We start from the raw sequence: 15,762 nt of genomic DNA on the forward strand, positions 1-15,762 counted from the left end.
TTGAGTTAAATACCCTTATTTACTGCTTACACTCAACTATAAAGTTAAAGTTGAAAGGAACCTCAAAAAACACATAGGTCACAGAGAAGCTAAAGCTCACTGAGATTTGATTACATAACAAATCAGTGGTGTGTCTCGGTTCAGAACCCTGGACTGCTGGACTAACTCAACCGACCCTCTGGAAGGCTAACTTTCCTTTTCTAAAAATATTTAGACCAATCAATTCTGTTTATAGCCCATTGCATTATATTTATTTCCTTCTCCATTAACCTTCACCCATAATTAAAAAAAAAAAAAAAAAAGAGTCCAGAATACACATTAGAGAACTATGGATTCTAACACTTTCTCTCTGAACATTCATTTTGCATACTTTTCATTTATAATGTTCTCTTCATGTATCTCTGTTGGACAGGGGACCCTCCCCTCAAACTGTTAACTCACACCAAACATGGTGACTGAGGGGAAAGATTTAAGTTCTTCTCAGAATTAAGATTTGGCCTCTTCTGTTCTCTCACTCCTCAGTTAAACTCAAAGGAATTTAGGTTGTTGGGCAGAATGCCCCTGTTTGTACCACATTTTCAGTGTTAAGGGTCAAGACACAACATGCCAGGCATATTTCTTGCATAGAACCAGGCAGGGGCATTCTTCCAAGAGCTGCCCTCGCAGGTGAACACAACAATGTGTCAATGCCAAACTCCAGAGGCAGCTAGCTGCCCATAAAGCACTCACGGTAGCCACATTATTGTATTGGGGGAAACCTAAAACATGCAGAAGACTTAACTTTGTGCCATAGAATTCTTCAGTGCAGTTCCTACACTGGCAACAAATGCTCCAGAGAAATTACTTCAGGCTCTTACCTCCTGCCCTTTTCCCTACCTGGAATGAGGCAATTCAATGAGCCCAGGTGGACTGTGTCCTGGTGCTTATAAAAAGCATTTGGGCTCTCGCCTGTCATCCCAGCACTTTGGGACGCTGAGGCAGGCAGATCAGCTGAGGTCAGGAGTTCAAGACAAGCCTGACCAATATGGAGAAACCCAGTCTCTACTAAAAATACAAAATTAGCCAGGCGCGGTGGCACATGCCTGTAACCCCAGCTACTGGGGAGGCTGAGGCAGGAGAACCACTTGAACCTGGGAGGCAGAGGTGGCGGTGAGCTGAGATTGCACCATTGCACTCCAGCCTGGGCAACAAGAGTGAAACTCCATCTCAAAAAGAAAAAACGAAATGAAAGCATTTGGTACTCAAAAGCGTACCCATGGGACCCAGAAATATAGTTGGCAGCAGGTCTCTGTTGTTAGAACCTATCAACTGCTGTCGGAGGTGATAGTACAAAAAATGTCTGTCATTTCTCAGCTGCCGTCTCAGGGACAGGATCTCCATTGAGTTTGTGAGATCTTGATGACACTGGGGCAGAACAATAGGTGGCTTGTCAGTTGTGACTGAGTGGCTCCTCAGGGGAAAGTGTTAAATGATGGAGACAATATTTCCAATACAGACAAAACTGTGGAACTAGGAGGTAGGAGAGAAGACCATAATATTACAACCATGCGCTTCAACTTATCTCCCCATCCAACTTCACGTTTCTACTATTCTCCCAAGATCATTTTCTAGGACTTTCCCAACTCTTAAAATAACTCTACTGCCACAATTTCTCTATTACTGTTCCAAATGGCTTCTCCTGGAATCTTTTCTACAAAAATTATGAAAAGTGTTGTATATTATATAAACTCCTTAGGTATCACTGAGCTATAAGTACTATACATAATTAGATATTTTTATCCTTCCCCATCCATCAGTACCTCCTAAATTCAGTCAGTGGCTTTCATGACTTCCCTTTGCTGAATGTGGACAGGAACAAAGTTTACAAACTTTATTCAGGAAAGGGCAGGCTCAAATCATCAGAAGTCCTCTGGGAAGAAAACAGCATTTTGGAATAATATTTAATGTGGCTGTTTTTCTCTCCTATACTGTGCTCGTGGTAACTAGTGGTTTGACTCCTGTTGGTTCAGTTCCAACTCTGCACAGAGAAGTACAACAGATGCATGTACTAAGAAGGGCTTGTGAACAATCACATTCTCTCTCTCCCTCTCTCGGCCCATTCTTTGCAATACTTTTTGTGGAGTATTTAGCAATTCAGAACCCTTAAATTCAGCAGACAGAAGAAATCAACACTTTTTTTTTCAATTATCAATCTTAATTATTTGAAGATGTAAGAAAATTGTGTAAGCTTTTACTCTTTCCAAACATGTAACTTGTTAAGACCACATTTAATAGATTCAGTAGAGAGTCAAAGAAAATACTATAACTTTTCCAGGGTTCCCTAACTCAGACCTTTTATTAAGCCATCCCATTTTTCCAGCCATTATTATGTGAGGTATTGAAAAGTCTATATAATGAAATGTCAATAATTATCTGAATAGTTTCATGCAAAAGTAAGCTCATTCAGCTACTCGAGGATTTGGGGTCAGAGAAAGAGAAGAAGGAAGAAGGATTTAAGGAGGACAAAGGCTTAAAAGCCTTAATCAGAGGGATGTCTACCCTGACAAGAGTCCCTAAGTAACAAACTAACTTTCCATATCATTTTGTTGATGTAAAAAGGCAACTTTCTTCCTCAGGAACATATCCACCATCAAATACTCCAAGAGGCAAAACTTTCCAAATATATATTCATCACTGGAATGTCTAAAATGTAGGCTAGGTTGCAATACACAATTTAAAGCAACAATCTGTTATTTGGGGTTCTTAAAAATGCTATTCAATAACAACTAATAATAAAATTGCATTTAAGAATTGATTGCTATTGCATGTTATAATAATGACTTTCCCAGAAAATAAAATAGGCTACATAAGTAAATTTTTTAGGTAACGAAATCGGCATCAGTTTTAGTGTTTGAAATGAAACAATTTGTTTATAATACCTTCCATATATCCTATCCCTGTTTTCTTAAACAAAACCTATGTCCTTTACAAATATGTATTTCCTTCAATCCTACCAAGAGCTCCATACTTCATACCCTCATTTTCAGGTAAGAAAATTGAGGTTCAGAAAGATAGTGTTTTCTCCTACATTCATGAAGCTTTTAAGCAACAGAGCTGTCTCACCTATGCTGTAAAGTACACAGTTTTGTGATACCTTCTTTTCCATTGCTGAAAATTAGGTGCACTTTTTACACTACTGAGGATCACAAGACACACCCCACAGTACTTCAAAGAAGTAGAAATAACTTTGAAAATTGCAAACTACAAAATTTAGCTTATTCAAAGTAATAACACTTAAAAGTATCAATTTATCTGAGAAAAGACATGGAGAAGAATGTGTTTGATGTATGGCAAGACACAAGTAACAGAGGAGGAAAGGAAGAAGAAATAATTGAGGAAGCTGAAAGGGAGAAGGGATGGAAAGATGGAACGACACTGAGATGATTTGGAAAACTCTCAGAAAATTCCTTAGCATTCACCAGGCTAACAGAATATAGAGCAAAGTGGTGTTGACTGAGGTTACAGACGCAGAGGAAGAACTGTCATTTCTCCTACCAAAGTGAAATCTGATCTCAAAGGAAGAACTTCAGCTCCAAAAAGTAGCAAAACACAGAGTCATTAAGTCTGAGTCACTTCCCTTGTGACTCAGTTGTCAAAATCCTGTAAGATAAGGTATTCAAAAGTGTTTGGAAATGGGAAGAAGTATGGAAGTATTAGACATTTATTATTAGCAACAGTATTAGCATCAGAATGGCTAATCATGTTTCCTAATATTAAAAAATGAACAGCAAAAAGAAAATTATATACATATATATATAGATATACAGATGATACTTATAACACGTCCCAAAGAAACCACACCAATTCATCAAGTATTAAGTGAGCACTTACATATTCCTAGCCATGTGTATAGGAAGATTTAGAATGTGTGTAGAAAGATTTAGCATGAAGGTACTTGCATAGGATCCTTCAATTCTCATTCAAATAAATTTTTTTCATATCTAATTTTGTATTTATGATTCTCTATTATTTTTAAGAGAACCACCCCAAATTCCATATACTTCAGGCCCCCATGTCTTTATCCACCTCTGTCACTGAAGCATATGACAAAAGAAGAATGAGGACAAGTATCTAACTTCTGAGTTTCCAATTTAGTGGAAAACAGTAAGTAATTACAGGGCAACGTGATAGGTAAAGTTCTCAGTACAGAGGAATCCAATCCTGCCAACATGAGTCAGAAAGAATTTGTAAGAAATATGACAGATGAATCATCCTGAAGTATGAGCCGATTAGGAGAGTGTGGAGGAGAGCAGTGAAGGGAAAGGCATTTCTTACGAAGGGAAGGACATCTGCTAAGGCAACAAAACCATAAAGAACCCAGAGAACTTGATGACAGTGAGGCGGCAGTACTTGGGTCCAGAATGACGAGAGCTATGAAGGTAATGTTTCCACGGCCTCATTGGGGCTTTGCCCTGCAGGCAGGCTGGGCCATGCAGGGACACTGGGGAAGGAGTTTGGAGGGTACAGGGATTACTAAAATTTATTTTCTGATAAAACAATTCTGATAATAGTGTAAATATTTCACCAAAGAGGGAAAAGAACTAATGATAATACAACCAGATGTTAAGCTTTTAAAACAACCTAATCAAAAAAGAATGAGAGCCCAGATGAAGGCAATGGCAAGAAAACAGAGAAAAGATACAGACTCATTAATTAGAGGCAATCAAAAGGACTCAGTGACCACTCGGTGACTGTTAGGGCCAGGAGGGGTGAATGAGTGACAGAAATAGAGGTTGACTCTCCCAATGATTTTAATCTGGGAAACTAGAACTATCAGGACATCATTTAGCTGAAAGAACAACAGCAGAAAGATAAATATATGGTTTTAGAGGACAGAGAAATATGGTTATATTCTTTTTGGACATACTGAGTTTGAAATGCCTTTAGAAAACAGGAAATAATAGAATTTTAATTTCATGAAGGTAGGAAGTTTTGTGTTGCTATTGTTTTCTTTTTCTCTTGGGGCTATATCCCCAGCACCATAAATAATGGCTGTGAGATAAATTAAAAATCCTAGTGGAATCAATAACATTCCTGCAAGCTCCAAGATGAAACAGTGTACATGTATAGATGAGCATATTATCTAAAAAAAAATAAAATTTGTCATGATCTTTTCTTATTCAGCTCCATACTAAACCAAAACAAAGGTACCTTTGGTGTTTCTGTTAATTGAACATGCATACACACAAGAAAAAAATAAAATCTGTTCACAATAAAAAAAGTATTTTTCATAATCTGTACCAAGTAATTCCTAGAGAGAACCCTGTAGTCCTCTGCCAGCAAAGAGGTGTTACTGTCTAAATCTGCTGATAAGCTTGTCAGTCACTGGTAGTCTACACAGTTGAGAATATACTGAGAAAATTCAGCAAGAAATGACAATTTACATGCTGCTGGCAAGATTCCAGGTAGTTCAGATGAGGGAAAACTGCATAAAGGAATCCAAATTATTATGAACCTATCTGAACACGTACCTTAGCCATATAAGATAAATAAGCATGGAGCAATTCGACCCCCTAATTACTAATTCACAGATAATGTAACAAGCTACACTATTTAGTTACCATATGTAATTCTATAGGATTCATTGGGGTTATCTTGACAAGTGATATTTTATCCATGAAAGCATTTTAAAAAGGCTTATCTTTCAATGAATGTGACTATTTGCTTCTTAATTAACTCATCTACTGTTTAACTGCCTCCATTAACTACTTTTACTCTGGCACTCAAAGGACTAAATGTTAATATTAACAGCATAAACCAACTTTTACTTTTGTAATAATCCAGAGAGGACATGTGCTTTAAATGTAGTTTGATTTTGTCACTTCAAGTGATCAGAAGGTACAGACAATATATAAACATTACAAATGACCCAAAAAAGGCTGAGTGGTTCCACCAACATAACAGGTTTTCATAACAGAATGAAGACATCTTGTTTCTTGATTTCACCTGACCTTATAGCTTAGCTGCATGAGCTAAAGTTGTGTTGACCAATACAGTAGGCAGGAGCCACAATGAAACAAGCCACTACCCGGAACTTATACCTTGGCTAGTTCTAAAGGCAATATGATGTAAAGGTAAAAGACATAGCGTATTTTGGAGAGCTTTTTTTTTTTTAAGAAAGTAAAATATCTCAATAATGTTTATACTGATTATATGTTGAAATAATAATTTGAAGAAAGTGGGTTAAATAAAATATATTATTAAAATTAATTTCACTTACTCCTGCTTTTTTCTTTACTGTGGCTACAGACAACTTAAAATTACATGTGTGGCTCATATGATATTTCCATTGGCCAGAGCTGATCTAGAATGATGCAGATCATCCCCTCTCCAACTCTTGGTGTGTTTGATGATCTGAATTGCAACATATACAGAATGGCAATTATTTAAATAATTTCAGCACCAAATTACTCCTTTGTTATCCAATTCACTATAGGACTATCATATAAATTTGTCACAGGAGTGACAGATAAAGCTATCAAAAATGATAAGAATTACAAAAAATATGCAAGTGGGTGAGGAATATTTAGCAAGCAGTCAAAATAAAGCATTGGGTTCAATACTGAAACTACTGTGCTGTGCTTAAACTTCATAAAGTAGGATACAAAAGTTTATGGAAAGCCTCAATAATCTCCTGACTTTTTATTTAATCATCTCCTCTTTCAAAATTAAATATTTTTAAATCTTTTTTACGATTACCAGTAGTATTTTTTAAACTACTGACTTACATATTTTGAAGCTCCAACATTTAAATAAGGGCATTTAAATTTTCTGTTATGTTTATCAAAATGGGGCATGAATTTAAGAAGACTGAGAAACACTGTCAAATACAAAAGTCAGACGCACACAGTTGAATCCAAAGGGGATCAGAATATGCCACTCCAAAATATGCTACTTTGGCATCAGGATTATTTTGAACTGAAGGCAAATAGGAAATGGAAGACAGGAGCACTCTCTGCCCTGGCCCTTTCTGTGTAAAAGTAGAACACAAAATTTCCTTTGTAAATGTCACATAAATGTCCATTTGTAAAGATGATCATCTCTCCCTTACCAGTGAGAACAACTTTTTTCATGAAAATGATGTAAAAACCCCAAATCTATCCTCTTCTTTGGGTCTCTTCTTTTCTGTGTAGCCCCCATGCATGTAAAATTAAAGAGATCGATTAAATGTTAATCTGTGTTTTGTTAGTTTTAATTAACAGGCCTCACTTACAGAACCTCAGAGAGTAAAGTTTTTCCTCCCTCACAAAAGCAAGAATGAATATGCACCATAAGACAATGGACAAAGTGCAGGAGAGTTTTAAATGACTTAAAAACTCTTTAATGGTATATCCATGCAATGACTACTACTACTCAGCAATGACCAGTACTAAACTAATGAATACAGGCAACATGGATGAATCCTAAAATAATTACATAGTGAAAGAAGTCAGACAAAAGAGAACATACCGTATGATTCCATTTATTCAAAGCTCTAGCGAATGCAAACTAGTCTATAGTGATATAAAGCAAATGAGTAGTTTACTTGAAGATGGGAGAGGTAGGTAAAGGAAAGGATTACCAAGGGGTATGAGGAAACTTTTGGGGGTGATGGATATGTTCACTATCTTGATTGTGGGGGATAGCTTCACAACAGCCAAAACTCAACAAATTGTATACTCTCAATATGTGCAGTTTATTGTCAATTATAACTTATACCACAATAAAACAGTTAAACAGTCCCTCCCACCTCCTTGAGAAAAGGATAGGGGCTGAATAGGTTGACTTTAGCATCCAACAGATGTTCACTGAACATCTTAATGAAGCTAGCTAGGGAGCAATAATCCAGGCCCCAGAGCTATTTCTCCTCATTTTCCTACCTCAGCCACAAAACAGAGCTAAAAATACTTTGTGACTTAGTCTAACCCAATATATAATCAATAGATTATATCAGAATGAAGAGCCGTATCCAATGCTGTAAAACAGCATAGGATAACTACATTTCCTAGCCCAGAAAACTGAATGTGATGGGAAAGCGGAAGAAGGGTCAGACAACACTCCACTGAATCATACCGATGAGGCCCCTGTAGTCCCAAACTGGAATATAAGGCTGGGCGCAGTGGCTCACACCTGTAATCCCAGCACTTTTGGAGGCTGAGGCGGGGAGATCACCTGACCTGAGGTCAGGAGTTCAAGACCAGCCTGGCTAACATGGTGAAACCCCGTTTCTACTAAAACAAAATACAAAAGAAAATGAATGCTGTCCAGAAGAGGATTCAGGCCTGACTTACTAAAATGCAAAAACCTGAGAGACTTGTGGGGAGTGAGAAGCAGAGGAGGAAATACATAAGCTTTATGAAATTTACCTAGTAATGCCTTAGACAAAGCAGGTCCTATTAAGGGGGCTGCTATGGTCTGAAAGTTTATGTTCTCCCCAAATTCGTATGTTGACATCCTAACTCCCAGAGTAATGGTATTAGGGGGTGGGGCCTTTGGGAGGCAATTAGATCACAAGGTCAGAGTTCTAATGAATGGGATTAGTGCCCTTATAAAATAGGTACCAGAGAACAGCCTTGCCCTTTCCACACCACATGAAGACACAGCAAGACAGCATCATCTACGAGGCCCTCGCCATTCAGAGAACCTATCAGTGCCTTGATCTGGGACTTCCCAGCCTCCAGAACTATGAGAAATAAATTTTTGTTTATAATGGACCCACTGTTTGATATCTTGTTAGAGCACCCCAAATGAACTAAAACAGGGGCCTAGCAAGGTATAAGAGAAACTGGACATATCTTAAATATATCAGAGAGGAGTTTTTAACTTGTAGAATAATCATTAATCTTTATGACTCTATCATCATGGTTTTGTTAGGTTAATGATATCTCATGAACACAGAAGGATAGCTTCTCATGCCCATTTTCTATGACAGTTCCCTGAAGCAAAGTATCGTATGGGACCACCTGAGTACATAATATAAAGTTATTGTGAAATTAACAATATGACTATTAACGCTTAATTTTAAGCAGAGATCAAAATTTTTAAAAATACATTCTCCACTGGTGTCCTATATGCCACATAGTAGCGAACTGTATCATACCTATTCAAAAGACCTGAGACATCAGTTCAAATAAACGCTATTAGTATCAACTCAAATTATATGAACGTTTAATAATCTCAGATCAGATTATGCTTACTGAGAAAGACAGCAATTGGTGAAATCTATTATCAACAGCTCTATCTATTCATTTGTTGTATCAAAATAATGTAAGTATCTTCCTTTTCAAAATATGTGTTTTGGGGATTTTCTTATGCGAGTGGTATATGGGTGATCCAATTACAGGCAAGTTTTCTGTCTTCTTTTCACTTGTATCTTCCATACCTTTTTAAATGTGCTATTTACTAAAATAAATAATTACCTTATGTATTTTAAAACATAAGCAACAGTAAGTTTTTCCTTAAGTTTTGTGTTTTTCTTTTTTTAAAAAAATAAGTATTTCATTTTTCACTTTCTCCTCATACACTTATTTATAACACCTTGGATCTGGAAGCGGTTTACAAGAAAATAACAATGAAGGTTGCTTTTGCAGACACAAATAAAACTAAAAGGTGGATAAAGATAAGAATTCCCTAAACAAAACAAATTTAACCACCACAGGCAGACAGGCCAGAAAAAAAAAAAAAAAAAAAAAAAAAAAGCAAGAATTTGTCTCCTTTTATCTTTTGTTTTTTTTTTTTTTTTTAACTTAGTTGGCCAGATCTGGAAGAATGGTTCTAATGGTTTCATTAACTCAACAAATACAATTGCAACACCTAAAAATAAAAATAAAAATAAAAAGTTTTTATTTTATGTAACATAAAATCCCTTTTATTAATCATATTTTCCCAAAAGGGGGAAACATTTCTGAAGGAAAAAAAGATTATGCCATATACCCCACAAAACACGTATAAGACAGTTTTTAGATCAATGGAATTTAAAGAATAAATTCTGTTGTTTTAATCAGACTCAAAAACCACTGAGATATTTACAACACAATGTTTCAGCTTTGCCAAATTTAGCGCTTTACTATTTTTAAGAACCATTAAAAGAAATATTTTAAGAAAACGAATGCTTTTATAAAACACTTAAAAAGAAAATTAATGCTCTGTCCACAAAAAGGAAGGTCATAGAGGCACAATTTCCCGATGAACACCCAGAGAAAGAAAATAAGTGGCCTCAGGCCAAAGATAAAATACCTTTGTCCTCAAATAGCAGTTTCCCTTTCTTGCCAAACATCAGATTACCCCAGTAATGGTCAGACTATGCACTAGCCTCCAATATGATCTCACTGCCTCAGGGTCTCACTAGTTTACAGACTAGGTCTCTTTGAGAACCTTGTTATGGGCTAAATTATGTCTCCTAAAAATCCACAGGATATCCTAATTCCCTGTACCTCAGAATGTAACTGTACTTGGAGATAAAGGTTAAATGAGGACACCAGGGGTGGGCTCTAACACAATATGACTGGTTACCTTACAAAAAGAAATGAGGCCATAGACATACACAGAGGGAGAGTATGTGCAGAAACAGGGAGAACTCAGCCAACTACAAGCCAAAGAGAGAGGCTCGGTAGAAACGAATCCCACCAACACTTTGATTTTAGACTTTCGGCCTCCACAACTGTGAGGAAATAAATTCCTATGGTTTCAGCCGCCCACCCACTCTGTGGTATTTTGTCAAGGCAGCCCTATCAAACTAATACAGATTTTGGTACCAGGAAATGGAGTGCTGCTGTAACAAACACCAAAAATGTGGAAGTGGCTTTGGAACTGGGTAACAGGTAATGGCTACAAACGTTTTAGGGTGCAGGTTAGAAAAAGCTCAGATTGCACTGAAGAGGCTGTTAGAAATATAGACACTAAACGTGTTTCTGGTAAAGTCTCAGAAGGAAATGTGAAACGGGTTACTGGAAAGTGGAAACTTCAGGAGATAAAATTCAGCCTATACTTCATTGCTCTCCATTTATTGCTCTTCCCCATCCGAACTTTTCCCCTGGGCACAAACCCTCTATTGCACTCCAGAAATATACAAACTGAATATGCTCTTCAGTACCCACTGCCCACTCACATCCCAGCCTCTTCCATACACCATGTCAATTTTCAAGGCAAAACCACTGACTTAAGCTCTACTTCATACCAAAAATCTTTCATTTCCACCCTCTTATCTCAAGACCAAAGCCCCCTCTGTGTGTTATTTACTAACCACAATGATAAGAGCAAGTAATCCCTATACTTAACTACTTTCCTAGAATCCCTGTAACATTTTTTATGTGTAAAACCTTTCTATAATTTCTCCCATTAGATTCTTCCAACTGAGACCCTACACTTCTGGAGCAGAATCGTATTTATTCTGTGTTCTCTTCAATGCCTAACCCAATACAACAGTCTTCCTAATCCATCTATTACTACCTACTACATGAATACCTCGGATTTTCTCTGGAAACATATCACAGGAAGGCAATGGATTCCTCACCACTGGTTTCCTTTATCGAGTAGTATTTATTTATCTCCTTAGTCTTATTATGCCACATGGAATCCCACTAAAATTATTTAATCACAATATATCAATGTTACCATGCTAAATATCATTTCCGAACTGTACTTATATAAATGTTCTCCTTTGTTGACACTAACTTACAAGAAAAAAATGAAATATTTATTGTTATAAATATGGGGTTGATAATGTATATAACAATATCAAATGAAACCCTACTTCAAGCCAAATAACTATTTTTAAAAGTACATGTAACTGTTTCAGACATATATCATTACTCATAGGCACCATCAAGTAGTCCTAAATTCACCAGGAAGTTGTCTGCTCCTTCACTTTAAAGTGTAGGATCTTTCTCTGGCAGATGTGCTATTCGCTCTACCATATTTGGGAACATTCTGGTCCAACTTTGCCTCAAAATATTTCATGAAATTCAGAGTACTTTGTATGTTTCCAAATATACAAAATGTAGCCAACCTGCAACTCAACCTGAGAGACAAGACTATGTCAGATCTGGGATGTAATCTGGAGAAAATAATCTGCCTCTAACTCAGGATAGCTACCTTCCGGGCAATTCATTGTTCTTCTCCAGCTTTTAAATCCCTTAATCTCAATTCTAGACAATGGATTCACTTCATCATTTGTCAAGCAAAATCTCTCCATCCTAGCAGTTAAAAACTAAAAGTAGCCAACTAGGCCTAAATCCATGTATAGTTACATTTCAAGGATTTCCAAGAATCTCTCTCAATAGCTTCAACTTGTAGAAATAAACTAAACTCTGAGAACAGCCTCTATTCCTCACAGTTAGGTGCATTTAAATGCATCTGAAAAGGAAAGATATCTTTAAGGACCAACCAGAGCAATGTCTAGGTGATAGGACTTTGAAGCACACTAAAAACTGACTAATGATCCCTCCCTTTCCAAGTCACAACCATCAGGCCTAGTCAATAAAAAGAAGTGTGGCAAAGAGACAAAGAAAACCAGAACTAGGGAAGGTAAGTGAAAAGAATAAACACAGAAAGGAACAACGCGGAAAAAAGGAACATATGTAAGAAATAAGGTACACCATAATCTATTAGTAATATGTTGAGAATAATCTTCCTAAGTTTGTTCGTTTTGGCAAATGAGATAGGAAAGAGGAATGGAGAGTCAAAGGGTACCCAAAACTAGTTTTGCCTACGTTGCACACAAGGGCACAGGTGCATCCATCCAAAGCGCAGTATTGTATTAGAAGATCAAGTCAAAGAACTTCAAGTTTTGCTAGGTTTTTATTTATGTTTTTTATTTACTTATTTATTTATTGAGTCAGAGTCGTCTCCCTCTGTCGCCCAGGCTGGAGTGCAGTGGCATAATCTCGGCTCAATGCAACCGCTGCCCCCCGGGTGCAAGCGATTCTCCTGCCCCAGCCTCGCTAGTAGCTAGGACTACAGATGCGTGCCATCACGCCCCACTAATATTTGTATTTTTAGTAGAGACAGGGTTTCACCATGTTGGCCAGGATGGTCTTGAACTCCCGACCTGAAGTGATCCACCCACCTCGGTCTCCCAAAGTGCTGGGCTTACAGGCATGAACCACTGCGCCTGGCCAAGTTTTGCTAGGTTTTGTAAACACTATTGTTTACCGAAATTCCATCAAGCGCTAAGGCATACATTATACAAATTTAGATGGTTCCAACATTACAAGATGTTCACTGTAATCACTCACACCCAAATTCAACATGTAAAACTCCCAAGCCCGAAACCATCACCTCCTCCTCGTTAGTTTTCAGAAAAGGTGTTATTCTATAAAGGGAATAACTAAACCAGGAATTTCTAGGGAAACACGAAGGGGATGTTTACATCAAACTATCTACAAGGCAGGACAAGGCAGTCTGGTCACTTATCAGATTCCTTCTCTATGACATCAAAAGAACATGGAGAAGTTTTCCTTCTAGGCTGGTGAAGTCATAGTCCTCTTATCTATCTGATGATACCTACCAAACACTAGCCTCCAACCGCAGCCCCCACTGCACAAAGACAGTGCCCACTGCCGGGGACTTCCCAAGCAGAGCACCTCAACAGCCCCACCGCGGAGGAGAGGTCCCCGGGGGCCCCCCACTCGCCCCCAGTGACTGCGCAGCGGCCTCCACCTCCTGCCGGCGCCTGACCACTTCTCCTCCCCCGCAGTCTCCGCTTGGATTTCCATGTGACTGCAGGGAAGAATAGCCCGGCCTTTGTGCCTCTGCAAAGAATGCAAGCAAAAATGTACACTATCACCACCCGACAAACGCGCTACTCCGCAAGGCACAAAGCGTCTCCCAAACATCGCTTCCCTAGGAACATCGGGCATCCTGGGGCTGCCAAATCACAGACAAAGGCGCCCATCAGAGCGGGGTGTGAGGGGATTAAGGGAGAGACAAGATCAACATGCTCACACCAACGGGAGCTGCGGTTAAAAGGGCACGGGCGCCAAGGGTGGGGGACGGGGAACCGGTACCAATTAGCGGCTCGTCTCCGGGTCCCCGAGGCTAAGGCGGGAACGCAAGACCGGGAGCATTGCTGCCCACTCTCTACCGCACCCCGCGCAGCCCGGCACCGCGTAACGGCGGATGGGGCATCCGGGCGCGGCCCTGGCAGCGGAGAGCAACAAGCTCCCGCGCCCCTGAGGCCTGGTCTGCGCTCCGGACCCCAGGCTAACACCCCACCCCCTGGCCCCCCCGACACCAAGACTGCTCCTCTGGGTCAAGAAAAGGAAGAACTTTTAAACCTCTTAGAGTCAGCGAGAGCAAAAGAAAGGGGTGGGGGTGGCTGAAAGGTCTAGGATTATCCATCGCGGGGGTGGGAGGAGTGGAGACTTGCGAGTAGCAAAGGAAACTTCTAGACCCCATCCTTTTAAAAAGAGCAGCGGCATCCGCGAAGCGCCTGGCCGCGCGGGGTGGGGCAAGCGCACCGCCCCCCCCGCCCGCCGCCACCCCCACCCCCACCCCCGCGCGCCGAGCCCCGGGCGCCCGCGCACCTTCCCCGCCGGCGCGCGCGCAGGGCGCGGGGGCGCGCCTCGGCCTCCAGGCCTGGGCTCACGCGCCGCTTACCCGGCTCGCGGCGGGTAAGCTAGGGAGCAGGGGTCGCTGGGGCTTCTGGATGCCTCACTTCGCCCACTCTCGCTGTCTTCCGAAGTAACGGCCCGGCGAGGAGCTTCGGGATCAAGGCGCACAGACACTCACGCGTGACCGAGAAACTTAATCCCGCGGCGGCCCGACGCCAGCCTCGCGCTCCGCCGCACCCCCTCCCCCAGGGCGCGCCGCACTTGCGCCGACCGGGGCTGCCGCGGAGGCGGTGGCGGGGCCCAGGCTGCTGGGGCTGCCGTGACGCCTGCGACCGGCGGGGCGGCGGGCGCGCCTCGGCCAATCAGGGGACGCGGCCGAGCGGACCGGTGCGGGGTTTTAAACTCGCTCCTGGGCCGCTAGGCCTGGGGTGTGGGTAGTGGACTTCTGAGGTGGTCAGATAAAATACAGACTGGCCTGTTAAATGGGAATCTCAAAAAAGGAATAATTTTAGTACAAGTATATCCCTTGCAATATTTGGGACCTACTTATACTAAAAAGTTCTTCATTGTTTATCGGAAATTCAAATTTAATGGCAGTCTTGTGTTTTTATTTGCCGATTTTGTCAACCTGCGGAAACTGATAGCCTGTTTCTAGTTCCTCAGATTTTCCTTATGTGCACTGCCCTGAGGATGCTTTCTGCATGGGTAGTTTACTAAGTGGCATAGGATGCTGATGAGAAGCGCTTTAATCAGAAAGGAGGGGGCAGTCGTCTCACTTTCTAAGGAACTTTTCGCACATGAGGGTGCATTCTTAGTCTGATGATCCAATTAAAAAGCAAAAACAGTAAACATGGAAAAGTTATTAGAGTTGCATGGCCCCAGGAAGAACAGATACTCATTTCTATTTTGTGCCACGTAAGATTTTCTTTCTGTTATCCTGAATTTGGAAGTCCCACGAATATTTTTCTGCATAAGAAACTCTTTTTCAAAACATCCCTCTAATATTATAGGACCAAAGGATACTCAGAAGTCCAATTTAGAACATTTAATAGAATTTCTTTTATTATTCTGAATAAAAATACTCTTTTCCCATATTCCTTGGCCTTTCAAATACAGTCGCAGCTGTTGACCTCTCTCTTCCTAGAGCCCTCCCCACCCCACCCCTCCTGTAATTCCATGCAATCACACTCTT

At 40.2% G+C, this 15,762-nt stretch overlaps 1 protein-coding gene across 6 annotated transcripts in view; it reads right to left on the reverse strand.

Annotated features, from left to right (window-relative positions):
- MPDZ (multiple PDZ domain crumbs cell polarity complex component) overlaps nt 1–14,858 on the reverse strand; it is a 179,203-nt gene extending 164,345 nt beyond the window's left edge. For 3 of the 6 annotated variants that reach the window (XM_030920148.1, XM_030920149.1, XM_030920147.1), the window contains exon 1: nt 14,617–14,855. The gene's annotated coding sequence lies outside the window, so the exon portion shown is untranslated. Of the gene's footprint in view, nt 1–14,543; nt 14,580–14,616 lie in introns of those variants that run through there. The other 3 variants (XM_030920145.1, XM_030920146.1, XM_030920151.1) reach the window with 3 other exon arrangements.
- Between the last annotated feature and the right edge of the window lie 904 nt (nt 14,859–15,762).

Source organism: Rhinopithecus roxellana, chromosome 16 (assembly GCF_007565055.1).
Source record: "Rhinopithecus roxellana isolate Shanxi Qingling chromosome 16, ASM756505v1, whole genome shotgun sequence".
NCBI lineage: Eukaryota > Metazoa > Chordata > Mammalia > Primates > Cercopithecidae > Rhinopithecus > Rhinopithecus roxellana.